This window comes from Lotus japonicus, chromosome 1 (assembly GCF_012489685.1).
Source record: "Lotus japonicus ecotype B-129 chromosome 1, LjGifu_v1.2".
Lineage (NCBI taxonomy): Eukaryota > Viridiplantae > Streptophyta > Magnoliopsida > Fabales > Fabaceae > Lotus > Lotus japonicus.
This window is the reverse complement of record NC_080041.1, coordinates 65510421-65522117: the sequence shown is the minus strand read 5'-3', so window position 1 is coordinate 65522117 and position 11697 is coordinate 65510421. Positions and strand designations below refer to the sequence as shown.

General features: G+C 36.5%; 2 pseudogenes; one reads left to right on the top strand and one right to left on the bottom strand.

The window, feature by feature from the left end:
• LOC130739478 (hypersensitive-induced response protein 2-like) lies at nucleotides 1–2241 on the top strand (annotated as a pseudogene).
• A 651-nt stretch (nucleotides 2242–2892) lies between these two features.
• LOC130739470 (trans-resveratrol di-O-methyltransferase-like) lies at nucleotides 2893–6239 on the bottom strand (annotated as a pseudogene).
• Between the last annotated feature and the right edge of the window lie 5458 nt (nucleotides 6240–11697).

Here is an 11697-nt window from a genome sequence, read left to right as displayed (position 1 = left end):
TAAATCTGAAAAATCTAAATTTGGGGATAATCTTTCAGAACCCTAAAATCAAAATTTCCCATCTCTGCAACTTCAACCATCAACGCCGCTCCTGTTCATCACCGCCGTTGTCCATGACCGCCGCACCTGTCGCGCCTCCTTCTTCTCTTCTTCAATTCCCATTTTCATCATCATCGTCATCATCTCTCAAATTTCCTTCATCTCTTCTCTGTGAACCTTCCTTGGGGCAGACATTGGGTTGTGTGCAGGTCGACCAGTCAAGCGTGGCATTCAAGGAGGTTTTCGGAAAGTTCGACAATGTTCTTCAGCCTGGTTGCCACTGTGTCCCTGGTGTATTGACAGTCAGATTTCTGGTTCCCTTTCTCTGCGTGTGAAGCAGCTTGATGTTTTTTGCGAAACCAAAACCAAGGTTTCATTTCTTTCATTCTTCAAATTGATTCCATTCTTTGTTGTTCCTTAAGAATCTTGATCAATGATTTTGGTTTATTGCACCCCCGTTATTAGGACAATGTTTTTGTTACTTTTTTTTTTTTTTTTTTTTTGATAGGCCAATGTTTTTGTTACTGTGGTTGCTTCCATCCGGTACCGATCACTGATAAGGCTGTGGATGCTTACTACAAGCTCAGTGATACCAAGGCACAGTTTCAAGCCTATGTTTTTGATGGTGGGTCATTTGTCAATCTTCTTAGTAGGGTGTGTTTGGATTAGTTGATTCTGGGTAGAATTGATTCTACTAAATTGCTTATATGAAAAATGTGTTTTTCTAGGGTAATAATGTTATGAAATTCAGTTGAGGAACTATTTGTTGGGACAAGTAGAATTGATTCTATGGAATTGATTCTACTAGTTAGAATTGATTTTAGCCCGGTAGAGTTTCACAGAATTGATTATGTTTTCTAAACATGCTATTAGAAAGAATTTGGGTTTGTGTGAGCACTTGCAGTGCATTTTTGGATTGGAACTGATATATTTATGTTGCTCTTGCAGTTATCAGGGCAAGTGTTCCGAAGATGGATGGAACTGGATTCTGCTTTTGAGCAGAAGAATGAAATTGCAAAAGCAGTTGAGGAATAAGAAAAGGTCTTATTGCTTTTTTATGTTTATTCTTTTGTGTTGTGCATTTAGATAATAGGAGTAGTGCATCTATAATTTGTTTTCTTTCATTTTCTAGGCTATGTCAGCTTATGGCTATGAGATAGTTCAGACTCTTATTGTGGATATTGAACCAGATGAGCGTGTCAAGAAAGCCATGAATGAGATAAATGCTGTATGTGTGTTTTCTAGGTGTGCGTATCTTTAATTAAGTTATCTTCTACTAGCATGCAAACAATACCATTTTAATTCAGTTTTCTGCAGAGATTTTCTAGCTGAGAGTTCTTAATTTGAAAATTTTTCAATTCCTTATCACTATTATATAATTAATTAAAGCTGTATTGCCTTCGCAACAAGTGCTACCCTATACATATTTTAAAATAGGAGACAAAAGCTTTGACATGTAGTGGAGCTTAACAAGTATGGATTTGTGAATTACTTTTCATCATAGAATACTTACTGAATCCCCAATTTCATTAGGGGAACAATGTTTACAAGTTGACCAGAATAATGTGTCATGGTTGATGCCAGCTCAAGACGCTAGCCTTCTAGGTGTAACATTAGCTTGATCGTTAATTCTTTAACATAACAGTGGCAAATATCTGGCGTTAGTTCTGGAATTCTTTTCCTATCCGTTGTACATATACTTTGTGTTCAGCTATGCCATGTATTCTAGTGTGCTTGATGTTTGTTGTGTAATGTAGATGACTAATTTGTCTGATGATGAGATGTACTTTAAGAATGTGTATGAAGGAATGCCTAAGGATACTGAAGCGGGTGACGATGATGTTAATTCAATTGAGGATATTGATGATTCTGACTCAGATTCTGCAGATGAAAAGTACAAGGTTATTCTGACTCAGATTCTGACTCACAATCAGCTTCGAGATACATCAGTGGTGCAGGATTGTGGACTCAGGAACTGGTTGGAACATGGTGTATTATATGTTTACGTTTTTTGTGGCCTTAGGAACGGTTGGGGACTAGTCTATTGCTTCTGAATAAACAATTGATTTGATTAAATTTTCAATTTTACTTTTATTATTCATTCCTGCCATATGTAACTAAACAATTTTTTTGCCATTTTACTTCTTCTGAGTTTTATTCAAGCAGGTTTACTTGGTATAAATATCTACCTATTTCAATTTCTACCTTGTCATTTTTATTCATTTTATTGTGTATAAAATCATAATATAAATATAAATGTGTGAATTAAACTCAAAAGAATACGTGTCTCAGTGGTAGCATGCTTATTTTTAACTTATTGGTCCAAGATGGGGAAAAGGGCCTGGCGTGATTGCTTCAGAGAAGGGACATGGTAGTCACTGAAATAGTCAACTCCAAGCACCCCATCGTCGCGACGGTTCAGGACGGCGGACACGTTAGTCCCGACAAAACCTGCGGTGTGGTCAAACCAAATGGGGTGCGGTGTGGAGAGCGGTGCGACGTTTCTGGGTGCAGGGCGTCTCCGGGTGCTGCGTAATCAACACGACATTGAGACGGCGAGAGCGCAGCGTGTGAAAGTCGCACTGATGCTAGGGTTTAGGGATGAAACGATGACGGATGAAGAAAAAGGATAGAAGGGAGGCTGGAGGCCGGAGGCTGGAAGAAACGATGACGATGACCATTGTCCTGCAGCGGTGGCGGACGTGAACCACGCCGTCGACAACAAAGGAGGCTGGCGGTCCAAGAAGAAGATGAACAAGGAACAGCAAATGATATTTACCAAATGAATTTTTGATTATGTTATGTTAAATTATATTTGAATTTTCTAAATTATAAAATAAAAGATAATTTAAATAATTACGGGAATAAAATGTGAAATTGTAAAAGTATAGGGACTACAATTCGAAACTTAAACTTACAAATGCAAACACATGACGTGGCCATGATATGGCAATAAAAGTACACTAGGCGTTATTTTATTGGTTACTATAAGGGGGGCATGGCTGCTGTTTAAAACACAAACAACATTTTTAAGCTTGCCTATTCTTAATGCTAACACCTTTGACTAGATTTTACTATGGATAGATCTCAATGACAGACCTTAACCCCAAAATAGGAGTTATCTTGTAGTGATTGAAACCAGCTGAGGAAATCAACTGAACCCACTCTTTCTTGTTTCTCTCTTTTCCATGAGGCAACACCATCATCATTATATCAAAGAAGAGTTGTGTTTTCACTGATTCATCCTCTCCGTTCTCTTCGTCCATCACCATATCTATGATAATCACCTTCCCTTCTTTGCCTTTGTTCTTGATTGCTTCCTTACATTTCTTCAGTATGTTCAGACATTCCTCATCATTCCAGTCATGCAATATCCACTGCTTTGTCATTGGAGAAGAAATAATCAGACTTATAAAAGGAAAATATTATATGTTACTTTTTGCTATTGATTCATGTTAGTGTTGCTAGCTACAACCTACCAGTCGTGTAAACTTTGGTATAAACTCAAGAGAAGTTCAAAACTAAAGAGATCTGTTAGTATTGTTTTACTAACTAATTTGAGTTTCAATTCCATGTTACAAACACAATTGACATATTAATTAAAAACTATATTTTTTTTTTGACGGTAATTAAAAACTATATTTAAATTCGTAACTTTCTCACTCATATATTTTTATGTAATAATATATGCAAAAAAGTGAATATTGAAACAGTGCAAATCACTACATACACTACTTTTGTGACGATTTTTAATCTGGCAGGAAAAAATCGCAGGGCATGTAAGAGTTATTTACACTGTTTTGGTGTTAGTGTATCATTCTTGTAATCAGTGGCGGAACCAGAAATTTTGTGAAGCCTGGGCAATATTTTTAACCGCAATGGATGGTGGCTGCGGGTGGCGACCAATCAGCAGGCGGCGGCCGGCGAACGGGCGAAGGAAGGAGAAGAAAGTGGGTTAAGGGCTTCAGGCCAAACGTGTATGTGTGCGGCTAAAGAATTGAGTGTGTGTTTAGATTAACGTTAGCATGATTAGATCTGACCAGAATTGGATCTGGTAAACGTGAGACGTGAGTTTGAGTGATTTAATTTATGCTTAGATACATTGTGAGAAACGAGATTCTTGTAAGAGAATTTTGTTTGGATATTAGAATTGATTTTGAGTGTGTAATGACGAAAATTGATACAAATATTATAATTAATATACATGCTTGGAGAAATTATTTTTAATGAGAAATAAACAAATTACAATTATTAAATATTGTAAATAAACGTTTTTTTTAATGTATTGTAAATAAACGTTTGTTTGGTTTGTTTTGAGTTTTAAAAAAAAAATATTGTAAACAAACACAAAGAAAAACAAACACAATGAAAAATAAACATGATGACAGTTGTACCTCTCCACTAAGCTCCAACAATCCCAGCCACAAGTATCTTATCTTTTTATTCATTGCAAAGCTGTCTAACCACCTCCGTCCTTCCCCTGTGTTCGTTGTTCATGTTTTTTCCACTCCTTTCTCAATTCTGTTTTTTTCTCTTTTCTTCTCCTTTGAACCAGAATCTGTATCTATTCTTTTTAGCACTTCTAGTGCATTATATATAATATTATTGGCTTACCCAAAAAGAATCCTTCCATACTCCACATCTGTCTTTTTCAACAAACCACAATTCCCTTTAAAAAAAACCCACAATTCACCTCCCTCTCTTTTTTTTTTCTTTCTGCAACAAACAACGACAATTAGCTTTCTTGATGCTGGAATTTCTACCTAAAGTATTGTGCATGCAGAGAATAAAAGTGGATGAGAGTTGCAGAGAGTGAAAGAACAAGAATGCAGAAGCTAAGATTTCCAGCTTCGGTCAGATCCGATTTTGGAAGAGAAAATCGATTTTGAAGAAACCACCCACAGGCCGCTCCCCCTGCTTCACTCACCGTCACCCACACACAACCCTCTTCACAGTTCACTTACCCTCATCCTCCTTCACCCAATCACCCTGCTTCACCTTCACCCAATTTTACCTTTTCTCTCTTCTTTTTTTTGGACCCTAATGCTTACCTGGTCCAAAGAAAAAAAAAATTATTTCCTTTGAGCCTGGGCAAGGGCCCAGGCAAGCCAGGTGGTGAATCCGCAACGGTTGTAATATATATATATATATATATATATATATATATATATATGATAAGATACGATTTGGGAACTTAAAATTATAACAATCAAGTGAAGACAGACTGGAGATCTAAATTACGCTAAGATGATATGAACTATGTTTAATATTTTACCTTCAACAAAATGGCATCTGCAGGAGGAATTTCTGTAAACATGTCCCCTCCAACATATTCAAGGATCTCACTTCCTTGCAACCCAGCAACAACATGTGGGAGATCGAAGACGATGCACTTCAAATGCGGGAATGATTCGGCAAGGGCCTTCGCCGCCGTGCCTGTACCTCCAGTCCTCCACCAACATCAACCAACGACTTCAATCCATCAAACATTCCCTTGCACTTCTCAACAATCACACTCGTGATCAACCGAGAATCGCTGGCCATACCATCATTGAATAACTTGTTAAGTTTGGGGTGACGGTCAGCATATTCCCATATTATCATCCCAAGAGTCGTTTCGAAAGGCGTACGATCATCATTTTTGAACCAGGTTGAGAATTGATGCCATGGGCTCTTCAATACTGGATCAAGCATGGCATGCAAGAAAGGTGCCACACTGAAGGGGTGATCCTTAAGCAGTAGAATAGATGTATCGGTTAGCATATACTCGACTTCCAGCTCATTTTCGGTGACATTATGCTGAGAAAAGAATCCAGAATGGATCATGATTTGCATCAAGCGGGGGACGCAACAGGTTTTAGATGGGTGGATTGGCAATGAAGCAATGAGTTGTGAGAGTGGAATGGGTTTTCCATAGTTGTGAATGAGATCTGGTATTACAAAGTCTACTACACATTTAAGGGTCATGGAGTTTATGAAGCTCAAGATGTGGTTCCATATGTGGCTTTGAGCTTGAAGCAGTTTCGCAGCATGTTCTCCATTTTGGAATTCCATAATTTACTGCTGAACTGCTAGCTAGCTAGATTTTAGGTATGGAATCTTATATTAGTATTGTTGGGTCTATTTATAAGGCAAGAAGATGTAAAAGAAAAGCAGTTCAATAACTCAATGTTATAGTAAAACCATTATTAAAAGAGACAGTGCACATATAAGGCTAGATTTGAAGTATGGGATGGAACTTCATATTACTTGGCTCTATTTGTAAGGCAAGAAGATGTGCAAAAAGCTGATCAATAATTCATTGTGAATTATGAGAGGTATGGAGTGTACGCTGGGGCGTATCTAGTGAGGGGCTAGCCGAGGCCATCGCCCCCAAGAATTCTGAAATTGTCACCGACTATAGATATTTTTATATAGAAAATGTTACATCAAGTTGAATTTCTTGACATGAAAGCCCTTTATTTTATGGGTAATGGTCGTAGAAACAAAATGAAGATATAGAATATCATTATAGAATAAATGTATTTAATCTACAATTGATTTGCAACTATCTGAATTAAATATAAGACTTAATCTAGAGGCTGTGAAACTTTTCATACTTAGTTCAGCTTTAGATCCTAAGGAAAATCTTAAATCATTTGATAATGAGAAAATCTGTAAGCTTCTTGTTGAGAAATTTTATGCAGATGATTTTTCTATGCTAAAAAAAGGTATTTCCCGTTCCAACTGAGACATTATCATTCAGATATTTCCCGAGATCCTAATTTAGAAAAAATTTACAGTTTATCCGAGTTTACAGAAATTAGTTGAAACTGGAAAACAACAATATTTCTACTTGTTGATATATTGATACATCTTGTTTTGGCACTCCCTGTTTCAACAGCATCTATAAAGCGATCTTTTTTTGCAATGAAAGTTGTTAAAACTTCTGCTTTACAACAAAATTGAAGATGATATTCTCAGAAATTTATTAGTTGTATATATTGAGAGAAAAATTGCTGAAAAAATATTTTTAATATAATAATAGATAAATTTAGTACTATAAAAGAATCAAAAATTGTATTTAAATATTTTTGATTATTTCAAGTTTATAATATATTTAATAAAGATTTTTTTAGCCCTTTATTTCGCTCCCTAATAAGAAAATCAGGGATACGCCGTGTATGAAAATGTTTTTCTTAAAATAGAGTAATCCAATGCGTGTAGCTCGTTTGCACTTCTATAGCCATAACAATTATTTCACTGAAACCAAATTAAGTACTATGTACGTGGAATGTTTTCAGCCACAAAGAGGATCCCAACTCATACAGAAAAACAGAGGATCACATACAGATGCATGCCAGAGTCGCATCAAACTTTTGTTTTACCAATAAGTGGGCCCACCGTAACTTAGCTTAAAAATGAAAAATAATGGCAAGAATCAATTAGTGGGCCGTAGCCGATGTTGCCATTAACACAATGTTTGGTATGAGAGAGGTTGATAAGAGATTGAGGGAGAAGAGAGAGATAGAAGAGAGATGGGTTGTGTCTGGTTGTTTGGTTGTGTATTAATGTAGGGGAGAGAGATAGAGGGTGGGTTTTTTCCACTTTTTACTCTCTTCGCGTTTTGCGAAGAGATTCCTGGCTGACACCTTTTTTTTTTTTACTTTAAGCCCAGGTAGTGGCGGTTAACCGCCACTATTATTTTTTTTTCCTTTTCTTAATATTTAGTGGCGGTTTTGGTCATTTAGTGGCGGTTCTGAACCAGAACCGCCACTATCTGCTTTCTGATACCTTTATTATAAAAAAATATTATTTTAATCAAAAGTTAATTTTTCTCTCTCTTCCACCTCATTATTTCTCATCTATCTCTCCTTTATTTCTATCATACCAAACAACCTCTAACACTTTGTTTGATAGAGAGAGGTTTGGATAGAGAGAGATGGAGAAGAGAGAGTTAGGGAGAGGAATGATGAAGTATGTGTGTTTGGTAGGTGAGAGGAGGGAGATAGAGGGGAGAAAAAGTGGTGGGTCCCACCACTTTTTTGGTCTTTCCAAATTGAAGAGAGATGAGTGGAGGTTTAATTTATCATACCAAACAACATATAAATTTACTATATTTCTCTCTACTCAACTTCTCTCTTCTCTACTCTCTCTTCTCTATCTCTCTCTTCTCTACCAAACAGAGTGTGCATTATTTCTTATCTATTTCTCTCTACTCAACTTCTCTTTTCTCTACTCTCTCTTTTCTATCTCTCTATCCTACCAAACAAAGTGTAAATCTACTCTATCTCTCACCTATTTCTCTCTACTCAACTTCTCTCTTCTCTAATCTCTCTTCTCTATCTCTCTCTTCACAACCAAACATAGTGTAAAGGAATTCAAATCCCTTATTTTAAACATTGAATGAAAGAAAGAGATATTTGCACGTAATTGTTTTGCTGTTTTTGAACAAACGGTAATTGGTAGAAATCAGTGGCGGAGCTAGGAATTTTTTTGAGCCTGGGCAAGATTAAGTCTAAGTCTAATTGTCCATACCTGACATGTGACCTAAGATTTTAAATTGCGGTTGCGGTCACAGTTTCAGGTGCTGCGGTTGCGGGAATTACAGGGTTGCGGCATAAATAGCGTGTTGCAATGACAAATATGTCTCATTCTCAATTAATCACACAACCCAAATATATAGTTACATTTTTTGTAGTGCCATTCTCAACAAATAAACCGCCGCTAAAACCCCGAAATTTTTGTAGTGCAAGTTCATAGTTACCTGGTTTGTCATACGCTTTGATACGTGATACGGGTACGCGGTACATGACTTGTAAATTATGTAGTAAAGAAGGGGTATATAGATTAATATCAACAATATAATTAATATAAAAGGCTTGCACCATTTTTTTAACTCTATAATATAAAAGGCTTGTAGTCAATTTTACATTAATTTATTTTTCCAATTCCCCTCTATCTTTACCTCACGTTCCCTCCTTCATTTACTGAGTGATTAGATTCATTCCAAAATAGACTCCTTCCTATTTAGGTCCAGGAAATGTTTCCATTCCTAATATTAATTAGACTAAAAAAATCAAGACCACACAAATCAAATGATATACGTTTCTTTCCTAATTCTCTAATTATCCTCTGTTTCCTTTCTCTTTCACCTTACCTAGTCACACATCAGAAATACTCACTTCCCCTCCCCAAAGTTACACGACCTTTGCTCTTTCTCCACTATCCCTCACAGTGGTCGACCACCATCTACATCACGTCTTCAGTACCGTCCACGGATCTACATGCAAGAAGCATATACAAGTTTTGTTGAGATCTACATGCAAGAAGGGATTTTTTTCAGGGCTGAACAGAGCACTTTGGATCTAGAAATTGAAGGATGAAGAAGCCATGAAGGGAAAAATGGTACAAAGGGAAAGGTAAAAAACTCCTTTGAGAGAACCAATTCAGGGAAGATACCCTCTGATGCTTCAACCAAAATTGAGTCTGCCCTTGCCCTGTAATCGATTCTCAGTGCAAGAAACCCTTCATGTAAATTTTGTTGAGGATCCAAGGAGCTACACCTCACCAACTCTTCACTCACTCACTCACACACCCACCCTCCCACCGCCTCACTCCCTCACCTACAGCGACACATCTGTCTCCCTAAATTTTGCCCTTTCTCTCTTCTATTTTTTGTCCAAAAACTGACCTAGTCCAAAGAAAAAATTTAAAAAAATCCTAGAGCCTGGGCAAAGGCCCAGGCAAGCCAGGCGGTGAATCCGCCTATGGTAGAAATAGAGGACCTGAGATTAGATTTACCTATTTTTTCTACCCCTTAAATATAAGATAAGAATCAATAGTTTTAGACTGAATAAATAACAATAATTATTCAATTATAATGGTAATAATAGACCTAAGACCAACAATAAAGTTGTTTTCATAAAGTCAAGACATGTATATTTTTTTTTAGATAAGCAAATTTGTATTAATTGAGAGTACAAGTGGTACTCAACCCAAAATACAATAAGAAACAACAAAAAAACCAAAACAAAAACAATAAATAAACCCACATGCCAGCAAAGGAGATCACGCTCGAAAAACCAGCCAAGCAAAGAAGGAAAAACCAACACAGGCCAAAGTGAAAAGATAAATCAAAGACCCACTTCAAATGCCTACAACTAAGATTGGCCACACAAATTGCTCTAAGACCCAGTAATGCAGAGCAGAGGATTAGGAAATCAATCTGATGAAGAATACCAAAACCCTCTCATGTTTGCCTTGTTCCATTGCCATGATCGGCGCTTAATTAATTCGAGGACAATGCCCACATTTGCTGCTCCACCTCGAAAGACCACCTCATTCCTTGCCAACCACAAAGACCAAATAACAGCAAGCCAAATTGAGCGAGACAAACGATGATGTACCTTATTGATGACCCGGGTTTTAATGTTATTTTTCTATATAATTTTCATGCATTTTAATATATTATTTAGGATATTTTAGTCATTTTAGGTCACTTAGGATTATTTCATGCATTTTATTATTTTTATATGTTTTTAGTATTTTTCTATATTTTTTAGGATTTTTATTTGAATTTTATTAGGATTTTCGGAATAATAAAGAAGAGCTGATCAGGTGCTGATGGTCCATGAAAATTACGGTGCACCCGCAAGGAATCAACGGCTGCAGCTTCCAGCCCTACCACGTGGCGCAATCTAGCTGGGGGTCTGCCATAAGACAGAGGTGCGTGATGTATTGGATTCCATCCCTCTTGAACCTTGGTCCAATGGAGCTGCGGCACGTGCCAGAAGAGTTTTGTCTTATTGATAGAAAGTTGTCACGTGATGAAGGAAAAAAAAGAAATAGAACAAAAGGAAAAAGGTGGCGGTGGCAACAATATAGATTTTAGGTTTTTGGGACATATATATATATATATATATTGAATTGGAATATGAATGGGGGAGAACGGCAGCAGCCGTAGGTGATACATTTCATAGGTATTTCTCTTGTAATTTCTCTATGATATTGTTAGGCTAAACTCCCTAGTGTTAGGGTGATTGATCTAGTTTTCTTTTAAGTTATGTTTTGAACCAAGTTTCAGTTATGATTATGAATTCTATTTTATGTCTTGAATTTCTCCTCTGTTTTAATTGAAACTTTCTATTGCAATAGTTTGTCATATTATTTTCTATGCAATTGGAATATTGGTAGAATTTAGGGATTTGGGGAGAAGTTGAGCAAGAGTCTGTGCACCTTAGGAATAAGGGTAACGAATTGCTTGTGTTTGCCTGAATTGAATTGAACTTCATCTCTAATTAATTAGGATTAGGTACTAAGGAATTAGCTATCACTAATTAATTGGAAGGGACACTTATGCAAGGAATTGATAAGTGGACAATTAGGTTTAGCACCTTGATAATCTATTGAATTCATAATTATAACTGTTTGGGAAGATACATAAGGAGAAGGTTAACGAAATCAAGATTTCTAGCGCGCTTTTAAATTGAATTCACTTCAACCGTTTATTCACTTTCTTTTATTTAATTACTGTTAAGTTTCACACCAACAACCAAATCATTTCTTTATATTTATTTTTACTTTCACGTCCTTTCATTCCAAATTTAGTTAATTTAGAGTATAAACTATGCAATCTCTGTGGTTCGATCTTTTTATTACTTCGAGCAATCTGTACAC